General features: G+C 34.3%; 1 protein-coding gene and 1 long non-coding RNA gene across 3 annotated transcripts in view; one reads left to right on the top strand and one right to left on the bottom strand.

The window, feature by feature from the left end:
* LOC123671444 overlaps positions 1-26,874 on the top strand; it is a 98,655-nt gene that overhangs the window by 56,389 nt on the left and 15,392 nt on the right. The gene's annotated exons all lie outside the window — the stretch shown is intronic.
* LOC123671447 lies at positions 10,009-25,036 on the bottom strand. Of its 2 annotated transcripts, XR_006746097.1 has the most exons (4): positions 24,762-25,035; positions 10,445-10,621; positions 10,206-10,384; positions 10,009-10,145 (listed from the first exon to the last, which is right to left on the bottom strand). It is a non-coding gene; the product is annotated as an uncharacterized LOC123671447 (long non-coding RNA). The 2 variants fall into 2 exon arrangements; XR_006746096.1 differs by having other exon boundaries at positions 10,206-10,621; positions 24,762-25,036.

Here is a 26,874-nt window from a genome sequence, read left to right as displayed (position 1 = left end):
AAGACCCTTTGGATGTTAAAATAATAAAAGTTTTTGGACAACAAGCGTTTTCTTGCAAATTATCCACATATATTATGTTGAAATGGAATATTTGGAAGACTATTTATTCTTTCGTGTTCAAGTAGTAGTCAAATTTGAAATTCCATACAAGGAAAATTTGATTTTATTTGCTGCAGATTGCGCAAACGTTATGATGGGGGCAAACAATTCTTTGATGACCCACCCTAAAAATGGTGTGCCTTCATTATACACAATGAAATGAATTTGTTGAGTACCTCACGCGAGACAATCATAATTATTTTGGCTCTAGTCCAAAAAGACAGTCCGCATTAAAGGAATTCCAAAACTTTTGTCATGTGAAGGTGCATAAAATATTGCATCCTTCCCAAACGCGCTGGTTGTCGGTCCACATGGTTGTCGCGAGAATTTTGGAGCAGTAGATATGCTGCTCTGAAATTATTTTTTACGGACGCAGTGGGCTAAACACGACGTTGTAGCTAGGGATGCAAGCAAAGTATCGATACTTCGGAAGTATCGATACTTTCGTTTCGATACCAAGTAATTTTGGCATCGATACTTTGAATGCGATACTTACCTGGTATCGATACTTCAAATCCGGGTATCGGTTAAGTACCTTATCTCGGTAATGTAGGTTTCCACTAAAAAGCGCCATCTGTTATTTTGTAAGAGAACCGGCATAATAATAACATTTGAACTTGTAGATTTCTTCTCAAACCGGGGAAAAACCGGAGGAACAAACAGGGGAAATACCGCACTTGCAATATACTTTCGTCGTTGATATTTCACGATTTCGTTTTCTGTTGCCGCGTTAGTGAAGCATCTGACTTAATTTTAATCGAAATTTTTGGAATGCCTCCGCCTAAAAGCGACGTTTGGACGTATTTTAAAAAATTAAATTCTTCTACTGCAATTTGCAAACAATGCAGTAGATCTTTAAAAACTAGTGGAAATACTTCCAACTTGATGAAACATTTGAAGGTGAGTGTTATGCATGTTACATTCAATTCTTACTCAAAAATTTTCATCAAATAAATTTCAGCTATATGTATAATTTTCTTATAGATTCACAATTTTTCAATTCAGAAAATTTCACAAAAATAAATTTCTGCTATATATCTTTTTGTAGAGTCATGGAATCGATACACGAACCCACAAAGCAAAAGGATGTTATTCAGATGATACTCCAAGACCAAGCACATCAAAAGATGCTGATATTATTTTAAATGAAGAAACCAAATTAGAACAAGACTCCCTCAATGAAGGCTGCGAAACTCATTCTATTAGTTCTGTTAGTACCACTACTATAACCAGTGATATATTACAATCATTTAAAACCATCAAAAGTTTTGAAGGTAGGATAAAAATGATATTGTTATACATTTTTTTAACTGAATATTTCTTCATTTGTAGTCGGTGGGGTGAAACACAGTGAGATAAGTAACACCATAGCTTATTTCATCTGCGCAGATAACCGCCCCTTCTCAACAGTTGAAGGACGAGGGTTTAAAAAATTAATGAAAACTGTTTGCCCATTGTACAAATTACCATCGAGAGAATATTTCAAAAGCAATATTGACCTGAAGTATGATATTATGCATTCCGTATATAAACAGAAAATGTCTGAGATTGAGCATTTTTGTCTGACTATGGATATATGGAGTGAAATGATGACAGGAAGGAGTTTCTTAGGTGTAACTGCCCATTTTATCCACAAAACGAGAAGAAACTCAATATCGTTGGATGTGAAGGAATTATGTAACCGCCATAATGCGGCGTACATATCAGAACAATTAAAAATCATTTTGAATAGTTGGGACATCAATGAAAAAAAGGTTGTTGCTATCGTAACAGACAATGGTGCTAATATGGTTGCTGCAGTAAGGTTGATGGAGGGAAATCAGCATATACCCTGTTTTGCTCACATCATCAACCTGATAGCAGAAACACCCTTATCCAATCCACAAATATCCACTTTGATAGATAAGGTGAGAAATATTGTCAAGTGGATAAAGAATTCTGTGATTTTATGTGACGATCTCAGAAATAGACAGAGGCAAAATAATGTTAAGGAGGGATTGTTGAAAAAAGTTATTCTTGATGTAAAAACAAGATGGAATAGCACCTTCTATATGCTGGAAAGGTTCATAGAACTATCCTCGCTTATAAGCGAAATTCACTTAGGCAGACGTAATGCCCCACCAATGGTCGATGCTGGGGAATTGGAAGCAATTGCAGAAATCATGAAAGTTCTGAAGCCTCTGGAATATATGTCCAAGGAACTATCAGGGGAGGATTACATAACAGCCTCTAGAGTAATTCCCATGATTAATTGTGCAATGCATACCTATGAAAATAATATATTCGAAATGGAAGAGTCCAAGTTACTCAACAATCTCATATTGACTGAAATGAGAAAAAGACTGAGCAAAGCAGAACATATCCCTGTTTTGGCTGTTTCTACACTTTTGGATCCTAGATTCAAAAATATACATTTTAAAGATTCGCAAGCAGCTGCAAATGCAATTTCCTTTGTGAGGAGGCTATTGAAACACGATGTAATGCCTGAAACTCCTGAAAGGAATAATTTACAAGCTGAGAGTACATCAGAAGGATTTGACTTTTGGAGCTTCCACAAAACCCTTGTCTCAAGCCAAACAGAGACAAGAAAGGAAACCGATGAAGTAGCAATGTACTTATCGAATCCTCTGACTCCAATTGATTCAAAAAAGGATCCAGTAAAATATTGGGAGGATACTAAAAATGTATTTCCTAAGCTGTATAAGGTTGGAATCAAATACATGTGTTTGGTGGCAACCTCGGTTCCATCTGAAAGGCTTTTTTCAAAAGCTGGTGCCACTTTAGTTCAAAATAGAAACAGGCTTCTTGGAAAACGATTAGGAAAACTGTTGTTTCTAAATTCTATTCCTGAAAGTGAATGGTTTTGAGTTCTAAACTTGTTAGTTCATATTTTCATTAATTTTTTTCATTTCTATTATATACCTACCACATTTTCAGTTTTTTATATTTTTGCAATAAAATTCATAATACTTTAATGAATTTCTTTCTTGCCCACATAAAACATTATAACCAAAGGTAAAAAAGAGATGATTTTGAGCAATGAGCAACTTAATATTTAGAATTTCGATGTTTTGATCATTTGAGGAATGAGGTTAGATCTAAATAATAAATAATGCAGGATAACTTTCATCATAGAATATGTTATTGTATGTTCTGCGAATTTTGTTTTGAAGTATCGATACTTCGATACTTCATGGTATCGATACTTTTGAAACAAGTATTCAAGTAGTATCGATACCTTAGTGTGAAGTATCGAATGAGTACATGGTATCGATACCTTCTGGGTATCGTTGCATCCCTAGTTGTAGCCACTGAAATATTTTAATTAAATTGAATGATATTGTTACAAAATTATTCCTACAATTTCTAGATTTCATCCTAACGATATTCAATAATTCGAATAAAGAGATGCAGTCAGAAGCACCAAAATTACATGTGCTCTATAAAAATGTTTGTAGTTGTTTGAGAACAATTTATGATTGTTTTTTCGAAGGATCATACATATCAAAGACTCAAATAGAAGATATTGACTTCAAAGGTCCAAATAACCATCTAATAATAGAGAAATGTTATTTTGGTGCTTCTGTTAGCAGAACAATTTCAGAAAACAATATTTCTGAACAGCAATTAAGTTTTTCCATCTGAGGTGCTTGGAATTCTTCATTGAATTAAGCACTGAGATAAATAAAAGATTTCCTCTGTAAATAATATTTCGAGAAAACTCACATTCGTGGATCCAGCAGTAGTTAAATCTGGAAATATTGCTTCCATTGCTGAAGTGGTAGCATTATTTTCAAATCCAATTAACGAAAATGATTTCCGAACTGGACACTGAGTGGCTATTACTCAGATGTACAAGAGTTTTGGAAAGCCGTACAAAAAAATTACATCTGGAGAAGGATTGGAGGTATTTATTAAATTAACAAGATTTGAATTTAATATTTTATGCCTTCCGCACTCGTCTTCCAATGTAGAGCGCATATTTTCATCAATAAATTTGATGAAAACAAAACAGCGGAACGCTCTCAATACAGACACAATATCGGAGTTACTTCATTGTAAAGATTATATGAAAAAAGATAATTGTTTTGATTTCAAAATACCTCAGAACATGACAGCTACAATGAATAAAGATAACATATATAAATTATAAATATTATGAATTGTAAATTGATAACTTCTCTAAGAAAATGTTTTTTCATTCATTTATTCATACAGGTTTGAGCCTCTCAGAATTCATTATCTCAATTTCATGATTACTCACATAGTGCCCGAAAAATTAATTTTGTTTGATTGACTTTTACCCTTGAATATTAATGAATCGTGTTGACAATTAACGTGGATCATTGTGGTAAATAAAGCAAAGCACTATACCTATATTCACCGTAAGAAACAAAAAAGGACGGATCTGCACATCGTAAATAATATGTAGTTCGTGGTATCTCTGCTGTTGGTGCGTCACAGTGCGGTTTTTTCTTATGCAATAATTTTATTGCTTTTCTTTTCGAGGGTGAGAACTGAAAATCTGGTTACTTAGATCTTCGAATTCCTCAATTCAATGTAATCAAGGAACGAACAATACATATCATATAATAGAAAGTTGGGCTTGAATTCCTAGTGCATGTGTGCTTATTATACACAAAAGGGGTAGAAATGTTCCTACCCATAATTTTTCCCCAGGATGTGATTGTTTTTATGAACTTGTTGACAAATATATGAATGTCACCAGATTTTACTCTCTGAAATGTGATTCCTCTTTCAATACATGCTAATGCTTCGAATGCCTGAAAATTAATTCTCGAACAATTTTTACCCAGGGCTAATTAGGTATTTGATATGAATACATATCTCATATAGAAAACAAATATGTATTCATGTTTCGTATGTATCAAACTTACCCCTGAAAGATATCTTTGGCCAAAATCTGGTATGCCAGAATAAAATCGCAAAATTGAAAACAGAATGTATAACATTTTCGTGACAATACAATACTAATCGGGATGAGATTTCATGTTTATGATAGAACAATGATTTCAAGCTTTATGTAAAAATTCATGGTGATAATTATCAGAACCATAAAAAATGCTGTGACATTGCCCAATGGAGCAGGCATTATTCTTCCCCATTTTTCGCTTCTAAAAACAGCGCTCTACAGTACATTATTTTCGGTCTTATAACATTATTAACTTATTGAAACTTATTATTTACTCATGCGTCACATTGCGTTTAATCAAAAAACTGGAAATTTCTATGGAATATTTAATTTCTCGATTCTCAACCAGAGCACCCACATTTCCTCTATATCTATCAGGATCTAATGGGGAGAAAGTGAAATATTGAGATTCCGGGCATTTCGTAAATCCAAATTTCATTAAGCACTCTTTCAAATTATTAGTGTTGTTCAATTTGTGTTTCCGTACTTTCATAGGTTCATAAATTCTGCAGATTCACGACGATTGAAAACTATTTGAATTTCATAAATATTCTACGTAAAACACCAAATCTTCAAACAAACCAAACCATCTCAATTTGCGGTTGCTAAGCAGGGTGGTCTCTTTATAACCGTATCATAAATACCTATCAATGGATGAACATCTGGGAATGCGTTAGGAGGGTCTTCTTCAAATTTCAAATTGGGAATTTAAAAAAAAAATCGAGGTATATGGTATATACAGACGATGGTGGTTTTTCAGATTACATTAATGATTACACACACACATGGGCGCCCGCAGAAATTTTTCTCAGGGGGGGCAAAATGAAAATTATTGAAAAACGATAAGGCGTCCATGATTGTCATTGAAAACAAGAAAATTGTTGTGAATTCATTACTTTTCGTTTTTCCTTGCCCTTTGGATTGAGAAGGTTATAGTGAGGGTATTGTGCTGAAACATGAGGCGATCAAAATCTCAGGGGGGGCCACGGCCCCCCCTGGCCCCCCCTGCGGGCGCCCATGCACACACATACAGCAGAATATCAGTTGTTTGTATTCCTTCATAGATAATAATCATCCATTTATGCACCTTGTTGATAACATCTTTCATAATTTGAAGGAAGATATATTGAATTTAGAGATCAAGATTACACATTGGCAGGTCACACAAGCAAAGTTGAAAAAAGGTCATTTTTTGGACTCTCTCACTGAGTTAGTTCCTGATCATGTAATGGATACTGTAGTTGTACCTACTGTAGGAAATATTTGGACGAAAATATAACAGTTTTTTCAGTCGACGATTCTCCACATTTTAAGAAAATGGATAACTTAAAGCAGAAATATGGTATTGGTGGTATTCTATTCAGAATGATTGGTTTAAGAACTTGTCTGGTTTAACAGTTCCACGTGAAGTTGAAGATGTTTTGTCCTTGGGTCCATCCACAGTTTAAAGAAAAAAATTTTGACTTTATAATGAAGTTGGCAAGGATGAACGGATTCCCTAGAAATATTGTTAATGTCATCCTAAATGAACAATAACCGGTGCTACTTGATGTTTCTTGTAAAAAGGTTAAATATTTCAAAACACCGTTGCAGAGGGGTCCGAGTGGTGCACTTTGCAAGTTGTTGGAGAGAGAGGATACTAAGAGTGTTCAATACAGTAAGAAAACTGTCAATAATTTATTTTCCAGATTGAAGGATCTCACACCAACGCTACAAAGATCGGGAGTGGTTTATTCGATACCGTGCGGTAATTTCGATAAGAGGTACATAGGGATTACAAAGAACAAATTGGATGTGAGGGTGAAACAACACAGATATGATCGTGGTGTAGTGAATATTGATAAAAGATAAAAGAGTGCATTGAGCTCCCACCATTTTTCAACTGGCCATAATTTTGACTTTAATAATGTGAAGGTGTTACATAGTGAAGTAAACTCTCGAATGTTTAATTCTGATAAGAATTGTAGAAATTGAGGCTATTAGCAGGAATTGCGGACACACAGACCTACAGACAGACAAACAGACCAACATACAGAAACGAAAGCTGAGTTGTTCAGAATGGCCTGAATGCATTTTGCGAGTAGAAATTTCGAGACTGGAGACAAAATTTTCATAATGACAGAAATGATGGCAATAGTTCAACTATTTTCGGTAAAATCTGAAGAAAAGAGTAGAATATTGAAAAAAATGGGGAAATCGCTGAGTTGGGGTCAAGAGTTTTTGAATGCTAGTCATTTATGCGTTCCTTGCGCCCTTGGAAACCACTTGTACCTTTATAGAGCTCAAAACCTTTGAACTTTACGTAAGTACTTTTCTTTTACGAACACGATTTCCACGTATTGTCTCAGAAATTTTTGCAGCAAAATCCAAATATATGAAATATAAATGAAAACATAGTTTGTTTGATATCAGTACACCACGAAAAATTTCCACCAACTTCCCGGTGATTTCCCTCACCTCTTAATTTACAAGGTATCACATTAATAATTAAAAATACCTCAAATATAAAATCGAAACCTATAATTATAAAGATTCAAGCCAACCTACCTAAATAAATTTTCGAATGAAACACCCTATAACTAACAGAAGAGACTCATTTCATCTAGGTGATTTGCGTTAATTGTTAATATTTTGAGCTCTGAAATGTTTCCTTAAGTGATGAATCACTCTGTATAAGTATATATCATATATATATATATATATATATATATATATATATATATATATATATATATATATATATATATATATATATATATAATGCCACCAAGACAATAGAAGATCTCTTGGCTTACGCCCGAGAAGCTTCAAAGAACTCCACGGAAGTGTGAAATTAAAAAAAAAAAAAAAAGTTGAGACTGCTAAGAATTGTATCCTCTTACACGCAGACGATAAAGATGAAAATGGGCCTGGATAAATGCGCTGTGATTCATGTCAAAAGGGGAAAGATGGTAGAAGGAAAGGATATGCTAATCCAAGATGGAACAACGCTCCAGAGACTATCACAGGAGGACACCTACAAGTACCTTGGAGTCCAACAAGCATTAGAAATAAAAACATCTGAAGCGAAAGCTTCATTCCAACATGAGTTCTTTGATAGAATAAGAAGTTCTCAAAAGCAAACTGAACTCCAAAGCCATGTTCAAGGCAATTAACATATGGGCAATACCTAGTATCACATATTCCTTCGGCATAATAAAATGGTCGAACACGGAACTCGAAGCCATAGATACAAAAGTAAGAGTTCTCATGAGCAAATACGGTATCCACCACCCTCACTCATCAATAAATAGGTTATACCTGCCCAGGCATTGTGGAGGCAGAGGACTACAAAACATCGAGATGACCCACCAAAAAGCAGTTAGCGAACTGAGAACATATTTTAAATCAAGGCACTCACCGTTCTTTCAGGCGATCTGCAGAGAGGATAGTAACATAACGCCCTTGAATCTGAACTCTACGACGGAACCTCTCCAGATGATGACATATGAAACACTTGCAGACGAATGTAGGGATGGGCAATAAATATCGATATATCGAAATATCGATATTTTTCCAGAAAATTTTCGGTATATATCGTCGGTATTTCCAATTTCCATACTATCGATTGTCGATATTTCCAACCGCGATATTATCGATATATTTATATAGATTTCGCTGTACCAAATTCGATATTTTTTTATATTTCACATTATGATTTCGACCTCACGAAACATAGTTCCATTAGTCGAAAATCCTGATTTAGCGAACTATAAAATAAATATCGAATATTTCCGATATATGTAGCAGTTTTGATAATCTACTCATCGAAAATAAAAAGTTATGTCTCGATCTTGCTGAAAGCTCAAGAAAAAATAGACATAATAAAATTGTAATAAAATTCAACGGCCGTTGTTAAATACCTTTCTTTTTTTTTTTTTTTCTTTTCTTTCTATTTTATTTGGGCTCAGCAGTCATGCTATGTACCCATAATCACGTAGTATATAATAATGCATTGTCCACCACCAGACATGTATAACATCCATGACCTAGCCGGGATTCGAACCCGGTACCTTCAGCATCACAGCCGTCTCTCAAACCACTGTGCTACCGAAGGTAGACAAATACCTTTCTTTCTGTACATAAACGTCCTGAACCATTTATTGGTTATTGATGGAATTCCCAAGATCCCTTTTACCTACTCCATATTAACCCATACAATATTTTCAGTTTTGAAATTCTACATATATTGAAAATATGCAAAACTGCTAAATATGATGTAGTCACGATGAATCTGGATTTTCATCTAATGGAACTAGAGCATAATATGTCTCGTGTGGTCAAAATCATAATGCAAAATATGAAAAAATATCGAATTTAACACTTTCAAGTAAATATCGAGTATTTTCGATATGTAGAATTTCAGAACTGAAGTACCTACTTCATTTTGAAAATATTCTATAAAAATGGAAGCAAATTACTAAAAATCTGGATTTTCGACTAATGGAAGTAGATCAAAATATGTTTCTTGTGGTCGGAATCATAATGCGAAATATTGAAAACTACTAAATATGTCGTTTTCAACTGAATCTTATTATTATCCTCTTTGAGAGAAAAACTTTACTGAATTCAAAAAAAAATTCCCACACTAAAATATTACAGCGATATATATCGATAAATATCGATATTTTTACTCCAACATATTCCGATACATTTCGATAGTGTCAGAAAATATCGATACAATATATATCGATAGTTTTCTGTCCCTTGCCCATCCCTAGACGAATGGCACGGTAAATCCCTCCACGCTAGATATCCCACAGCTCTGAAAGAGAAAAGAATTAACAAAAAACACTCTCTTACTTACCTTACATCAGGTTACCTCTTTCCGGAGACTGAAGGGCGCATTATTGCCATACAGGACCAGGTCATGCCAACGCGAGCCTATATGAAACATATAGCAAGAAAAAATATACTTACCGACAGATGCCGTAGATGTGGACAAGCTCTTGAGTCCATCCAAACATCACCTCGTCGTGCTCCATCCTGGCTCCTAAAGAGTACACGAACCGCCATAATGCAATGGCAAAAATTTACCATCAAGCCATAGCCATCAAAACAGGTCTCCTAACAGCTAGAAAGAAAATACATGAGTATGTAGCACCTACTGTGCTCGAAAATAACAGATACTTACTGTACTGGGATAATGTCATCCAAACCGACAGGAAGATAGCGCACAATAGACCTGACATAGTGCTGTTCAACAAAGTAGATAAAGAAGCCACTATAATAGATATAACGGTCCCAGCTGATGATAATATCATCAAAGCATACTCTGAGAAGCTCGGCAAATATCAGGACCTCGCTTTTGAACTGAAAGAGATCCATAAACTGAGAACAGTAACCATTCTCCCTCTTATAATCAGTACTAACGGGCTTGTTGAAAGCCATCTGAGAGACCACACAAATTCCTTAGATCTCGAGTTAAACCTTATTGACACAGCGCAGAGGGAGGTACTGCTCTGGACAGCAAGAATAGTGAGAATCTTCCTGACGACAACCTAGATTAGTCTTGGTCAAACTTGACCCGGCTGATGTGGGACCAATACCCTATACGGTGAAAGAAAAAATATATATATATATATCTTTGTAATTCTCTTTTGAAACAAAAAATACTCCTAATAGATCAGACAAAATAAGGACATGCCAACAATGCAATTTTTCTCGAAAAAATCACGCCGGTAAGGTTAGCTCCCGGCCGGCCAGCTCCACGGGAACCATTCATTCCACCACGGTCAAACACACTTTCGTCATTTTCGATATTTTGATTTAATTTCTAGATGCGTGAATGTAATAAAATTAGGTTCATCTTAAGATCTAGATCATGAAAGATCTAGCGAGTAGTAATTTTTTGTTTATATAGGCTACATCTAGGGATCAATTTAAGGATGGAATTGAAGAATTTCATGCCGGCCGAAGAGATTTTCGTGATTTTTATATTTTCCGAATGAGCGGCCAAAGATGATATTTATTCCATCTTACGTGAATTGTATGATATCATGCCGGCTGGATAGTTTTTCGTGATTTTCATGTTTTTCGAATAAGCGGCCAAAGATGATATTCAGCCCATCTTATGGATAATTGAAAAAGCTATAAATATTGAAATTTTCGTTCACATTGGGTACCTCTAAGGGCCCAGCTCCACGACCTGAATAGTATGATATCGTGCCGGCCGGATAGTTTTTCGGGATTTTCATGTTTTTCGAATGAGCGGCCAAAGAGAAAATTTAGTCCACGTTATGAAGGATTGAAAAAGACATAAATATTGAAATTTTCGTTCACATTGGGTACCTCTAAAGGCCCAGCTCCACGACCTGAATTGTATGATATCGTGCCGGCCGGATAGTTCTTCGTGTTTTTCATGTTTTTCGAATGAGCGGCCAAAGATGAAATTTATGAAAAATATGGGCGTCACTGTGCAAGACTGTGATAAATCATCAGTTATGGTAAAAAAATGTTTGGCAAAAATATCAGCCAACAAATTCGGATCGCTACATAGTTTTCCATCTAAATTTATGGAAATATTACAACAACCACTATTTGTTCTTCCAGTAAGTCCGTTTACTATATTCAAAACTGTCTTATTTCTGTTCGAAGAGTTGTCAATAACAGAACTATAAAACTTATATTCTGTGCGTTTTATCAGCGCAATATGCTGATGTTTTGCTATTTTGTAGTTTTCATAAGTATCTAAGAGGCCAAAATTTTTATGGAGCCAATGGAGGTTCGACAGGTTCTGTTTACTCTGGATGATCTCGGGTGTTATCCATTTTTTTACTGAAGGTGTTGAAGTTCGTTTACGCATAAGACAGTTTTCTTCAAGATAATAGCGAACAATATTAACGAATGCCTCAAAACATGCATCAATATCAGAATTCGAATAAAGTTCAGCAAAATTGCACTTAGATAATGAGACTAAGAAATTATCTACATTATTCTGACTTAGATTCCTAAACGAATATGTTTCGATCTTTTGCTTGTTTTCCAGTCTGAAATTCACCTGTAGTAAAATAGCCTTATGATCACTAATATGGGGATCGAAAACTACAACTTTATAGTCATGTGGATCAACATTAGTAATGATGTAATCAACTTTAGATATACTGGTATGACCGTTTATGTTCGTGAATTCTCTACTGGAATACTGTGACGTTACACTCAATCCAAAGTAATCTAGCAAATCATTCAACAATTTAGAGTTATTACAGTTTTTCCTTAAGAAATCTATGTTTAAATCTCCACAAAGAAAAATATGATCAACAACGTTAATACATGACTGCAATGCGTAAAACAGTTTATCAAAAAACATTTCTAAATTACCAGAACAGGGCCGATAAACACTGATGATGCCCATACGAATGTCTTGATCCGAAACTACAACACCACAAATCTCAATGTGCATTTCCTCGGAGAATCCGGAAACCTTCAGTTTCTTCACTTGTAAACTCTGCTTCGTATATATAGCCGATCCACCATGTTGCCTAGAGGTACGGCAAAAGTAATCAGCCCGAACATAGCCAGCAATCACCACCGCTCTGATATTGTCCACACTGCACCAATGTGGCCAAAGATGAAAGGGCCTCAAAAGCTGTAACCGACTTTTTTACGACTCTTTATCAGAACTTTATACTTTATTTCTAAACGGTCAAGCATTTCTGATCATTAAATTAATACCGTCCTCTCAGATGAGTTTGGAATTTTTGTGTGGTATTCCATCCTATTTCTATGCCACTTGTCCCGGTCGATGTTCCAACATTTATGTTAGCCCTAACCTAGAATGACTTGGTATTTTCGTCGATATTTATATGAGTTCCGTCAGTTGTAGACATACTTTGTTTACAAGAAGTTACATTGGGGAAATGCTTATCGAAGAAATTTGCGCGTATTTGTGGATCAACATTATTGGTAAATTTGGATTTCACATCTCCTCTATCCGTTAATCTATTCAAGAATTGCCAGACCGTTCTGATTTAATTATATGAATCAATAATCTTGTCACGGATATATTTTTGTTTAGCATGTTAAGATTTTCTTCGTAACGTAGCTTTTCTTTTTTGTAGTCTTCCAGACAGGGCCTCCACAACAGCGCGTGCAACGCGTGCACCGCAGGCGGGCTCCACTCTAAAAGGGCGCCAAAACCTCCTATAGACCGCATGAAGAACCGATTGGCCAAAGGTTTTCCAAAAAGATTCTTTCAAATTTTCTCAACAATTTTTTTTTCCAAACTTCTTTCTTGCAATTTATACAAGTTTCTGAACGACGCTATCGGTATGAAATAGCCAGATTGTCATTATACGATTCTTTATTAGTAAATAAATCATAGATAATTATCCCTTTGTCGGCACGAGATTTCTTAATGTCCGCCACTCACGAAGCGTTTTTTCGAGCGTTTGGTAACAGGCGTTCAAGAGATTCCAGTCGGGCAGTCAAGTTCATTCTCTGATTTACAGTCGTGCGGTCGTGTCCCGAGCTGTCCGACTGGAATCTCTTGAACGCCTGCTACCAAACGCTCGAAAAAACGCTTCGTGAGTGGCGGGCATTATGGGCACCCGGCAACCTGCATCTGACGGCGGACACTCTTTCTTCGATTACCACTGACACACGCATATGGTAAACATAAACAATCATAAATACCGAAACGACGGCCTTTAGCCCGGGGAATCACTGAAACTTTCGACACTATCTGTAGGAAAAATACTTCAAGTTACCCAGAATATCTGAAACTACCAAAATCTGCTTGCTGCGCTATAACAGCGAGAGGCGGCATAATCCAAATAATAGATTTTATTTCGCAACGTTTGAGGGTCAAGAATTTAAATACTTAGATAATTAAAAATTGTATTGTAATACACAAAATTTTATTTTGTGTATTGTGTTTTTAATTCAACTGTTTTTTGTTGTGATTAAATTAAATTTTATGAAATGGTAAGTAACTTTTCAAGGTTCTTCTAAAATAGTTTTTGAATATGATAATGGGAACTTTCTCAAAACTGTCTCAGATGATTTCGTCTTTTGATCCTGTGATCGACATTAATCGAGTGCAAAACTCACTAACAAATTCTTTAAGAATGACCCATTATTTAGGTAACCAGATACAAAATAAAATTAAATTTAGATATTAAACTCATGAGAGGTCAAGGGTCTGATAATGGGGCAAATATGCGCGGAATTTGTATTGGTTTACAAAAACCTCATTCTCGATGCTAATCCTAGGGCATTTTTTGCGCCATGTGCTGCACACAGCTTAAATTTAACTGAAAATGATGCTGCTAAGGTTTCAAATGCACTGGACTCTTTTGATATTGTACAAGAACTTCATATATATATTTCTCTTCATCCACAAAAAGATTGGAATGTAAAAAAGCATGGGCCTCAGTTACATCTAAAACCCTTAAATGATACTAGATTAGGGCTGCCATACTTCCCGGTACGCCGGGACATGTCCCGGTTAGGACCATTGAGTTCCCGTATCCCGGTCAGTAATTTGACCGTTATGAAATTCATATTTCCTTATATAGAGTAGGTGAGACAAAATTTGTTTTCATGGAATCTCAACGGATTCCAGTAATCATAAATCTGAAATGCTGTTTCCGTTATTTCTCAGAAACCGAAGTATTGAAAATAAAATTATAAAAATTGGATACATGGCCAAATAAATCGTCTTATACAGTCACTTTTTTATGTATTGAATCCTTAGAGGACCTTAATATTTACATATGAAATATTTTCGCCGTCAGTGCGGATAACAGAAATAGGTACTCACTTCGAAGTAAAATAAAGGCGATTTTTTTTAATTAGAAGAGATATTTTCCGAAGGCAACAAAATTATCGTTTGTCCAGTGCATAGACTTCACAACACTGCTTCCACTTCCGCCGATATGATGTCAATTTCTGTGCAGTCTAATGGTCTTAAAATTTTCAAATATTTTTCGATATTTTCTCTAAGGGTCGAACGATGAAAGGTTTTCGTGAGTATGCAGAAACCAATAACAGCAATGTAGTTTCTTCTTCTAGAATTAGATGGCTTTCACTACTTCTAGCTATTGATCGTTTGCTGAAGCAATGGGTGTCATTGAAAAAAAATTTCTTAGCTGAAAAAAGGGCCTTAAAAGCTGTAACCAATTTTTTTGATTCTTTATTAGAACTTTATACTCTATTTCTACACAGTCAAGCATTTCTGATTGACGAACCGATTGAAAGGATAGAAGAATCATAAATTACTGTTATTAAAGTAAAAATTAATTGAGAGGATAGGTACTAATTAAGAGTTGAATGGAAGATTACTAAATAAATATTTTGGGAACCAAACAAGACAAGTCTATAACAAACTAAAGCACGAAGAATACAATGCAATAAGTTAAATTTGACAGTGAAATCAGAGTTTTTTCACAACACCCGATATCTCGAATATAATGAATATAAAATGACATACGTAAAATTTTATAATTATGTCAGAAAAAAATTACTTGAAAAGGCCAAAACTTTGAAATATATAAATGGGCTGAAAAAAATGGCACCGAGGATCAATTTCAAATTTTGAAGAGTAGTGACTCTACTATCGCCTTCCTTCAATATTTCTGAAATCGCGAACAAATCAGATCCGGACTTTTTCTATTTTCGGAAATATTGGATCTCCCTGTACGTGCACTTTTCTCGAATTCGTAACCACAAATAATTAATTCATAGAGAAAATTCATAAACCAACACTGTGTGGAAAGTTGGTCCAGCACCTTTTGATTTTCGAAAAAAAAAAACGAAAATCCAAATGTGCTGGGTCAACTTTACTCACATCGAAAAATTGTGCTACACCCATGTAAAAGAAATTAATCAAAAACAAAAAAATTAGAAGAAGTTGAACCAGTTTTGGTCTTTTTGACCGAGAATTGTTTTATACACTTTGATGTCTTGGATTTGTACACATATTTCAATCGAAAATTCCTGACGTCAAAGGAAATACTTTTTTCCTTTATCATTTTTCCGAATCGGCTCGGTTGAAAAAATATGAGGTGTTGAAAATCCATAAAAAAATGTTATTTTCAGTTATATCTCGCAAATGGAATGGAATTGGTGAAAATGAATATGGTTTTTACTGACATGATGAATATTTTCCGAACATGAAATTCCATCAAAGTCCGGTATATTAAGTGAGAAAAAAAAAACGGATCGGAAGAAATAGTAAAGAAAAAAGTGTTTCTTTCGACCTCGGGAATCTTTGTACAATTTACTGATAACCGATTTCCATCCTTTGAAGAAAAAGTAGAGTTATTTCTGAAAATCTGAACAGAACAAGACAACTGCACAAATATAGCAAAAGTATCTGAAGCAGTTTTCGCCGAAGAAAAACGAAACTGCAGGACTAACTTTCTTCATTTTTTTTACGGAAATGTCAGGGGAACAACTTTCCATAAGTGCTGCACAATTTTTACACATATTTTCATAAGAAAAATCGAAATATGCTGGGATGAGATTTTTCTAATTTTTGAGTATTCCTGTGATACCAAAAAAATTTATGAAATGAGTGCTGGCCTAGCTTTTAAATGAATTTTGTAATATTCAGTACATGTAGTAAAAATTTATTTCATCCGTTGAATCCCAATAACATGTTTTGGGAAATATTTTCAAAGTCGTATGTAACAAAAAAAAAATCAATCTAACAAAGTATCACAAACCTAGTACAGCTCAATTCAGTACGAAAAAAAATCGAAAATAACCCTTGTCTACTTCCACTATGGTCGCTCCAAGACCACGGAACACGTTAAATATCTAACATGTTTGATATCCCATTTTACGTTCGTGCCGCCTTCGAAACCGTCCGTTTCGAGAATAGTTTCACAACTCCTCCGTTGACACGAGTCGATCTCCACACATAACTAACCTCGCTTGTGCTTCACTACCCGTGTCAACTAGGATAAATCGTTCATTTCGTGAATATTTGCACGACTGTTCCGTTGACACGGGTCGTTTTCCATGTATTCTTGAACCACAGCTGTGATCTACTAGCCATGTCAACCTAGCTTTATGTTGTTTTTATTGCGAGTTGATATCATTTTTCTTCTTTATAAATTATTTCAGTGGATATGTCCGGATAAATCTTATTTTATTGGGGAATGTGTTATAATTCAACGTGCAAAAAAGTCAATAAGTCTAGAAACCCTGGAAAAAAATAAATGAATACCTCTCAGATGAGGTTTTAATTTTTGTCCCGGTCGATGTTCCAACATTTATTGAACCTAAAGTTTCATTTTATTCAAATATGTAAATATTTTAGAAATAGCAGAAAATAATACTTTTAACATAGAAACTAGACATAAAGCAAGTTCTCTTTTATTAAATATTCATTCTTTTAAATTTATTTGAAGTATAATAATTTCTTATGATGTTTCATTCCAGATTAATATTGCAAAATGATGCAAAGTATAGCGATTGACATTAAAGTGTGCCAAAACTATTTGAAGAATTTAGTTGATCATTTCAAAAATTATAGGGATGATAATGTTTTCGAGGAAAAACTTGCGGAAGCTGGAAAACTAGCGGCTGCTCTTGAGATAGATCAAGGTTTTTCTCCATTATATACTGTAAGACGAAAGTATAAACCAAAATTGTTCGATTATGAACAGACGGATGAGGCACCTCAAGATCCAAAAATCGCTTTTAAAATAAATTTCTTTTTGAAAATAATTGATCAAACACTAAGTTCCTTAATTAGTAGGTTTGATATGATATCTGATTACGATAACGTTTTTTGTTTCATTTCTGATATTCTTAAATTAAATGACAAATATCTATTAAAATGCTGTCATGCTTTTCAACAAAAACTGATCAGGAAAAAAGAGGCTGACGTGAAAGAAAATGATTTATTCAACGAGATAAAAGCCCTAAGATTGTTTTCATTATCTGAAGCGAAAATCCCCTTGAAATTCTACAATATATTTTAGAAAACAATCTAACTTCTTCTCTACCGAATCTTTGTATTGTTTTAAGAATCCTTCTCACTTTACCTGTGTCCGTTGCTTCTGGTGAGAGATCATTCACTAAATTAAAAATAATTAAAAACTATTTGAAGTCTACCATGTCATAAGAAAGATTTTCTGGATTGGCAATCCTAGATATAGAACAAGAGATACTCGATAAAATTGATTGATTGATAATATAAAAGAATTTGCAGCAGCCAAATCTAGAAAAACATCCATTCAATTTCTGGATTGATCCTAATTAAATGTTTATGCCTTTATGAATAATTTATAGAAGAATACAGCTTAAGTTTTGAAACATATTTGAAATGTATCATGTTACAACACCATAAAGTTCTTAAGGCAATGAAGGTTGCTGATAGATTTTCAACTAGTCTACACTAAATTCTCAACAAAAAAAATTTTTCCGATTTTCCAGCAGTGCTTTTCTCCACCTCCCCCATTTATGGGGGGCCAAAATATGTTCCGCACGCGGGCGTTGTTGTCCCTTGCGTGGCCCCTGACTGAATTCACCAATGTACAAAAAAAATATGGCCGCTGAAGCAGCCAGAATTACTGAAAAAATTATAACTAACTCGATGGTCAATTCAACATAGGATGTGCCATATGTTAGAAGAAACCTTCTAGGCAGTAATGTGTAAACTGCACATTTTTTCCTCAAAAAATAAATCGAAGCTAAAGGTTTGATACAGAATTTAAATAAACATTCCTTGTGTACATGATATCCTTCAAGGAAATACTTGTTGTGTTATCGAATTTGTCAGATCATTTACAATCCATTTAGATTATTCTAAAGCGATAATTCTTGTAGAAGAAGCAATAAACCATCTCTCAAATATGAGACAATCTGACAGTTCATGGAAGAATATTTGGGAAAGGGTTGAGAATATTAGCAAAGAGATTCGCATGGATATCAAGGAAACTATAGTAGAAAAAAGAAAGAAGTCACTGCCTGCACGGTTTAAACACTGAAATACAAGTGGAAGATAACTGGCAGGAAGCAGAGAATTAGAGGTACCCAATGTGAACGAAAATTTCAATATTATTGGCTTTTCCAATCCTTCATGAAATGGTCTAAATTTCATTTTTGGCCGCTTATTCGAAAAATATCACGAAACACTATCCGGCCGGCATGATATCATACCATTCAGGTCATGGAGCTAGGCCCTTAGGAGTTATCAATGTGAACTAAAATTACAATATTTATAGCTCTTTCAATCCTCCATAAAATGAACTATATTTCATCTTTGGCCGCTAATCCGAAAAACATGAAAATCACGAAAAAGTATCCGGCCGGTACGATATCATACAATTCAAGTCGTGGAGCTGGGCCCTTATTGGACACCAATGTGTACGATAAATTTATTATTTATACCCTTCTTTTTGTTCTATGATATGAACTCAAATTCATTCTTGGCCGCTCATTCGGAAAATATAAAATCACGAAAATCTCTTCGGCCGGCATAAAAGTCTTCAATTCCATCCTGAAATTGATCTCTAGATGTAGCCTATGTAAACGAAAAATCGCTAGATCCCCTACTATCTATAGCCCTATATCTTTCATTTCTCTAAAAGATGAACCTAATATAATTACTTTCACGCATCCAGAAATTAAATCAAAAAATCTAAAATGTGTTTGACAGTGGTGGAATTAATGGTTTCCGTGGAGCTGGCCGGCCGGGAGCTAACCTTACCAGTGTTGCCGAAAACACCGATTTATCGGTATTTATACTGATTTGGAAACTGATCTCCCGATGTACCGAAAGGGGATAAATGTATACCGTTTTTTCAATTTCATAGATATTATGTCGAAATTGAATCTTTTACCGAAAAATTAAATATTTTTTATAATTAGATGCATATACAAGAGATTATTTATTTATTTATTTATTTATTAGAAAGAAGAACACAAACAGGTATTCCAACCCAATACAGTATTCACAATTCAAAAAAACAAAAAACTTTATCATCATACAATCTCAGCATTATATAAACCTAACCCATTGTACATATACTTATTTTAATACTTAACCTAGAAACGCGAAAAGAAAACAAAACAGTTCCCCTGCACTCCAGAGAGAAAAAAAAAAAATGCAGAGAAACACAATATAATAATAAACTAATAGGTACACATCATGAACTTATTCTTCAAACAATTTTTCAGTTGAACAAGAGAAATATTGAAAATATCGACATCAAGAGACAATGAATTGAAAGTTGACATAAATCTACATAGTGGCGAATTCTGTGTAACATTTAATCTACGAAAAGGTATAGCAAACAATTCTTTAGATCTTAACTTCTTCTCAGGAACCCGAAATGTTACCTGCTGAAGGAGGCTCGGGACAGAGAGGACACCATTCGATATTTTGTACAACAAACATAAATCATTTAATTTCCTACGATCTTCCAAGCTGATCAAATTAAACCTCTGTTGAGCTTCTGCATAATCATGGTTATCAATTTGAAAGTAATTACGGAAAGCAAGGTGTTTCAAAAATTTATGCTGCACGCTTTCTAATCTCTTTATATAATATTTGTAATGAGGGTTCCAGATTGGAGATGCGAAATTGAGCTTACTCACCACAAAGGCATGATATAAGGTTAAAACTGATCTATTTCTCCTAAATGATCTACCGTGTCGAAGGACAAATCCCAGCATTCTATTCGATGAGATTAGATAAACACATCTTGCTCGGTTTAGATACATAAAGATAATATTCAAAAGGGTCATGGGCCTTCATTACCGCAAAGTTACAGACCACGGGCGCTTTCGAAATTTTGGGATTTCCGGCTTATACATGTTTAGTGGAGAAAAAATTAAATTTTTAAAAGTCAGGTGCTTGGATTTCTATCTAGAGGCCTGTCAACAAATAATTCAAAGATTCCCATTAAAAAACAATATTATTAGGGACTTGAATATTTTCGAAGCAAGGAATGTTAAGGAAGGCAAAACTGCCTCTGTAATTCCAGTGTGCAGATTTTTTCCCGGTTTAATAGGCGACATAGATTTCCAAAACTGTGATACAGAATGGAGAACCTTGCGGAATACGAAAATAATCAAAGAGTTTCCTGACGATACGTTATTATTTTGGGAAGAAGTGGCTCATATTAAGAATGGTGATGGCACTCCCACTTTTCCCACTGTGACTAAATTCGTGTTTAATATTTTCACATTACCCCATTCCTTGGCAAACGTGGAGAGAATATTTTCTGCCATTAACCAAATGAAAACGACCCAACGCAACAGACTGTCAACCGAAACAATTACAAGTTTGTTGCACTCAAAAAGATTGATAAAAACAACAGGACCTAACTGTTTTGATTTTGACATTGGTCAAGAAATGACCTCAACTATGTCAAAATCATATTGGTATGGGTCGACAAACTCATGAATACCCAATTGTGGGGAAAATTTATATGTTTTTATTTTTTAATGAAAATATTGTATCTTATTAATTTTTTCACTTAATGTTATTTTTGGTTACAAGAGAATGTCTTATCAGTTAATTAAATGTTCTTTTGTTTATATTTTATTTTAATAAATTGATATTCTTGGTAAAATCTTCCTTACACCGATTTGCTCCCCAAATACACCGATTTTGCGCAGTCATTTATACCAATCTTGAGTTTATACTTTCGGCAACACTGAACCTTACCGAGGTACTTCTCTGGCTTAAGTGCCTTACAGCCTGGCCATGAAATTTTCTAAATATTCAAAACTTGTTGGAACTAGTTTCAAATTATAGAATACATTGTGTAAATTGGGAAGAGAAAACTCTGAGGGCGGAATGTATTTTGCTGAAAAGATTAATGGATAGAAACGAGAACCAAAAAACTTCAATTCGATGACAGATTTGTGTAAGCTTCTGCAGAACTATTATCCAGCATTTGATAACTTACAAATACTAACCAAAATAGGACTCACTTTGCCAGTTTCCACAGCTGCTTGTGAGAGATCGTTTTCATGTCTGAAGAGAACCCATTTGACGACTACTATGATTAATACTGGACTTTCCTATGTCTCAGTACCCAGTATTGAAAAAGAGAGAGCAAGAAATATAGAATTAGATAATGTAGTCCTTGAGTTTTCAAAAAACCATAAAAATAGAAGAATTCTTTTAATGCCATAAATCATTTTTTGGTCTTTCCATATTTCATTAATCTTGAATGAATACTGATCATTATTATGAATGATGAATAGGGTAAATGCACTGGTTAGCCGTGGTTCTCGACCATTCCGTGATTTGAGATAAAATAATAATAAAAATATATCATAGTGCAAAATATTTTCGCGGTACGTGTTCTCGACCATTCTACCCTTCCAAGATAGTTTGCATAGTAGTGGTATAGGTCAAAGTTTTCGCGCTAAAAATTAGTTTATAATCGTCTATCATAGAAAAAGGTTCTTTCTCGACCTATCTTAGAGAAGTGCTTTGTGATATATGACCAGAAAATAGTTATTATTTCTTATTTTAAATGAATTATGTGTGTATATTTTGTTGCATTTCAACTATAAGATATAATTTTCAGTGTATTTCAATCAAGAAGCAAATAAATGTATATTTTTTTGTTCAATATTCGGCGGTCGCGAACTGGTATTGGAAAATTTGTATCTTTTATTTCTCGACCAAAGTGGTCGAGAACCAATATGTTACTTCAATAATTGTTTATTTCAACCGATATATTTCTGTTGGATCATTTTCGTTTTTTTTTCGATACCCTGATTCATTTATATATCTACCTTCTGAATATTAGTTTGCGACCACCGAATTAACGTTGAAACACTTATTTCTACCCTTTATTTATTCGCGGTCGAGAACCAATTTGATTGTACTCAATTCTCGACCACTGGTGGTCGGTGTTTTATATTTCATTTACTCATTAGTTGTTAAATAGATATTAAGAGCAAAATAACCAAATAATGTTGTATGAGTTGCTATTTTGAAATATTTATAGAAAGTGGAAACTTTTGCAAAATAATTTTTTTTTACGTTCCGAGTGTTTCTTACTTGATTACCCCATTTGAAACCCATCTGAGTGATGGTAGTGATGTCGATGGTACGGTACGAAAGTAAGTACTAATCACTCATCTCGCTCTAAAGTTTTTCATAAAATTTTTAAGTGGAGCGGCCACTATTATTAGTGGTCGAAAACTAACACAAAAATGGTCGAGAACTCTGCGGCGTGGTCGAGACCGAAGGTTATTGAGATTTTCTATATTTTTTCACATTTCAAAGGTTAAATGCGGAAAGAATGCTTAAAATTATATGACAAATAAAAAAACTTAAAACTACCCAAAGAATCGATGAACACCAACACCATTAAAATTTGATAAGTTTATGTGTGAAAAAATCGTGCTCGAAATCGACGTTTCTGTTAACTGGTCGAGAACCAGTGCATTTACCCTACTGATCATTATTATTGTTGCCTATAATACATTTCGTTTCAATTGAATTTTTTTTTCTGTTCTTATGCATATTACAGATTTATGTTTTTACCGATAATGTCTATTTTGCGTTAGAAATATATGATATAAATATATGTGATGATGATAAATATATATAGCAACATAAAACTTCCGATTTTCGCGTATTAGTTCGATATACTTTGGCCCCGTCAAAAAAAATTCACCCCTCTGTTTTTGAAAGCTGGCGTCGCCACTGACAATGATAATGAAAACTTTACAACAAATTCCTACCTTTAGAGATACGGAGTTTCGAAGACCTGATTCGAATTTCCCCTTCAGATGTTCATCACAATTTTTTTATATTGATAATTATTATATGTTTCTTTCATATGTGCTTGAATATTTGAGGATAAAAGGTAATATAATAAACCCTCGTATAAAATTTGCAGTTTTTTTTACACCGCCAGAGTAAAGGAATAAGATACTTCTGGAACATAAACCTGAGATGTCCTCCTTTGATAGGAGAAGTACCTATATTTTTCATCTCCAATAACGATCACTATTTTCTCAGTCTATTACTCATAAAATTTTGTTGTAATTATTCTAGAGACAACAGATCTCTAATTTAATTTAAAAAATTACCTATTTGAATGCCCATTTCTGATTATCACAAATTTTGAATGATCAGTTGCACTCTCCGTTAAACTTGTAACTAGATTATATCGAATATAAATTATCTATAATAGTTTTCATATAGGTACTGAACTTTCTGAAGACTGTGGAACAGAATATAAAAAATATTTTTTTTCAGATAGGACTCAATAACATTCGCCTTTTTCTTAAATAAATTTGGATATCATGAAAATCTGTCCCATACAGTTCCTGAATGTGATTCATTCATCTATTTGGATACTATTCTCATCCGAATAATTAAATATTTCTCTTTAAATAATAAAAACATGTAATTCCTATAGCCATTTAGCTATTTCAATACTATTCTCATCCGAATAATTAAATATTCCTCTTATAAAAAAATTAAAAACGCATTATTCCCATAGCCATTTAGCTATTTTAATACTATTCTCATCCGAATAATTAAATATTTCTCTCATAAAAAATTAAAAACGCATTATTCCCATAGCCATTTAGCTATTACAATACTATTCTCATCCGAATAATTAAATATTTCTCTCATAAAAATTAAAAACGCATTATTCCCATAGCCATTTAGGTATTACAATACTATTCTCATCCGAATAATTCAATATTTTTCCTAATCCTTTTAGTAGACGATCTCATATATACTCACCCAAATTACTGAAAACTATATTACACTTCACTTAAAACAATACTGCGATTACATTTTGAATTTATTGTTCTCATTTATCTCGCAAAAACACAACACAAACAAAAACATGTGCGTAACCTGCATAACATACAACTTGTTGAACACCCCGATCAAGCGGCTGTGGGCGAACTCAACACTCTGCTACACTGCGGCCACTGCGCTATCTATAAAGACGGTTGTGTCCGGATCTGGAAGGGGAGGTGTCCTTACAACGTTAATAGGAGGAACGGAAATCGCCTTGTAGTTGTAACTGATGCTTAGAGTTAGAATATGAATATAGATAGAACTGATAGAAGGAAGAAGGAACGGAAAGTAAACATTTTGTGCTCGATCCCGAATACAAGGAGATGGAAATTTGGTGTCACCAATCACAATCGATTGTGTGTGAGAGCCATAGGCGTGGAGAATCCTGATTTTATTGTTAAATGCTTCATCAGGAATTATTCTTTCATAACTTGAAACTCCACAATAGCCAAATCATTTAACTGAGAAAATCATTGATCCTTTTGAAACACGAAAGAATTTTTATAAATAAGTCACATTGTAAACAATTTTCGAGCATGAATTAATAATTTCGAAATGAATCAAATTATGTTACGCTATTAATTTAGTGCCCCTTCAGACAAGAAGTGGCGAATGTTGGCATCAAAACAAATGCATCAGTTACAAGGCGGTTTCCGTTCCTCTTATTAATGTTCTAAGAAGTGGTGCTTCTGTTTTGATTCCAACATTCGTCGTTCCTTATCTGACGGGACACATTAACAGTAGCGTTACATAATTTGATTTAATCCGAAATTGTCAATTGATGCTCAAAAATAGTTCACAATGTGATTTATTCATGAAAATTCTTTCGTACGTCAAAAGGGTCAATGTTTTTCTCAGTTAAGATTCAGCTATTGTGGTGTATAAAATACCTTGCCTGGTTTGTTCAAAATGTTTTATAGGGCAATCAAAGCAACTATTGAAAATGAGACTCAAACAAAAGAATTACGATTGGATTGACATTCAGAGATAAGGAAAATACGACCACCCTTTCTGAACATCATTTTGTAGAAAATCTCATACGTTTGACTTCAATAACGCGAAGGTAGTGGATTATGGAAGTAATGGGAAGAAAAGGAACATGAGCGAAATGATTTTCATATAATTAAACGAGACTGTTAATCACAGGACCGATACACAACATCTAAGTCAGGTATGTGCTAATTTATTAGACAGATATCGTGAATTCCAAAACCCATAAATATCCAACGGAGGCGATCCATAACATACAGTGGAGGTGAGATGATATTGGGTAGGTGAAAAAACTTTCAGTCGAACTCCACCAAATACAAACTTTATTGATAACGTGGGTGTAGTATCAAAAGGGACATGTTTCGAAGGGACCATCCTTCATCCTCAGTCAGAAAAAGGTCTACAGAAAAAAGAAATGTCAGTATTGTGATTAACAGTAAAATTTTTAATCTACCATATGTGGTGGAAAAAATAACCAAGAATATATGTGAATATTAAAAAACTAGAAAACTAAGAGGAATTTAACCGCAAAACTTTGCGGGTCCCCTAATGTTAGGGGTTGTGGTTAGATCGGGTGAAAATAACATTTTTGTTCATATAGTATCAATTAATAAAATTGTGACCATGCACGTGTTGTCTTTGAAGGGGTTATGACAAGGAAGTGACGTTTGACACGACATGAAGTTTGAGGCCGACATCTGTCATCCACCGAGCGAGACGTCACGAGCCAAGGCGACAGAGTTACTGTCCAATGGACCTATGGTAAAGAGCAATAAACAATCGTACAACATCAACTGACCGCAAAATTAGGAATTTTTATAAAAGCTGAACTAGAAAAACTGTAATGTGTAACCATGGTTGTTGAGCGAGTGTGAAGTGAATTCAATTCAGAAAAGAAAATTATCAACAAATCGATCAATCAAAACAATAAGGAATCGAATAGTTTTAAGCTGTCAAAGTTGGTTTGCTCGTTTATTCATTGAACTTCTGATTTTTTTTATTGCCTTATTTATCTCCAGGGTCTCAAGTAGATTGAGCTCCTTCCCTTTTTTTGAACATA

Source organism: Harmonia axyridis, chromosome 1, assembly GCF_914767665.1.
Source record: "Harmonia axyridis chromosome 1, icHarAxyr1.1, whole genome shotgun sequence".
Classification (NCBI taxonomy): Eukaryota; Metazoa; Arthropoda; class Insecta; order Coleoptera; family Coccinellidae; genus Harmonia; species Harmonia axyridis.
The sequence above is the reverse complement of the archived record's forward strand: the minus strand, read 5'-3'. Positions and strand labels throughout refer to the sequence as shown.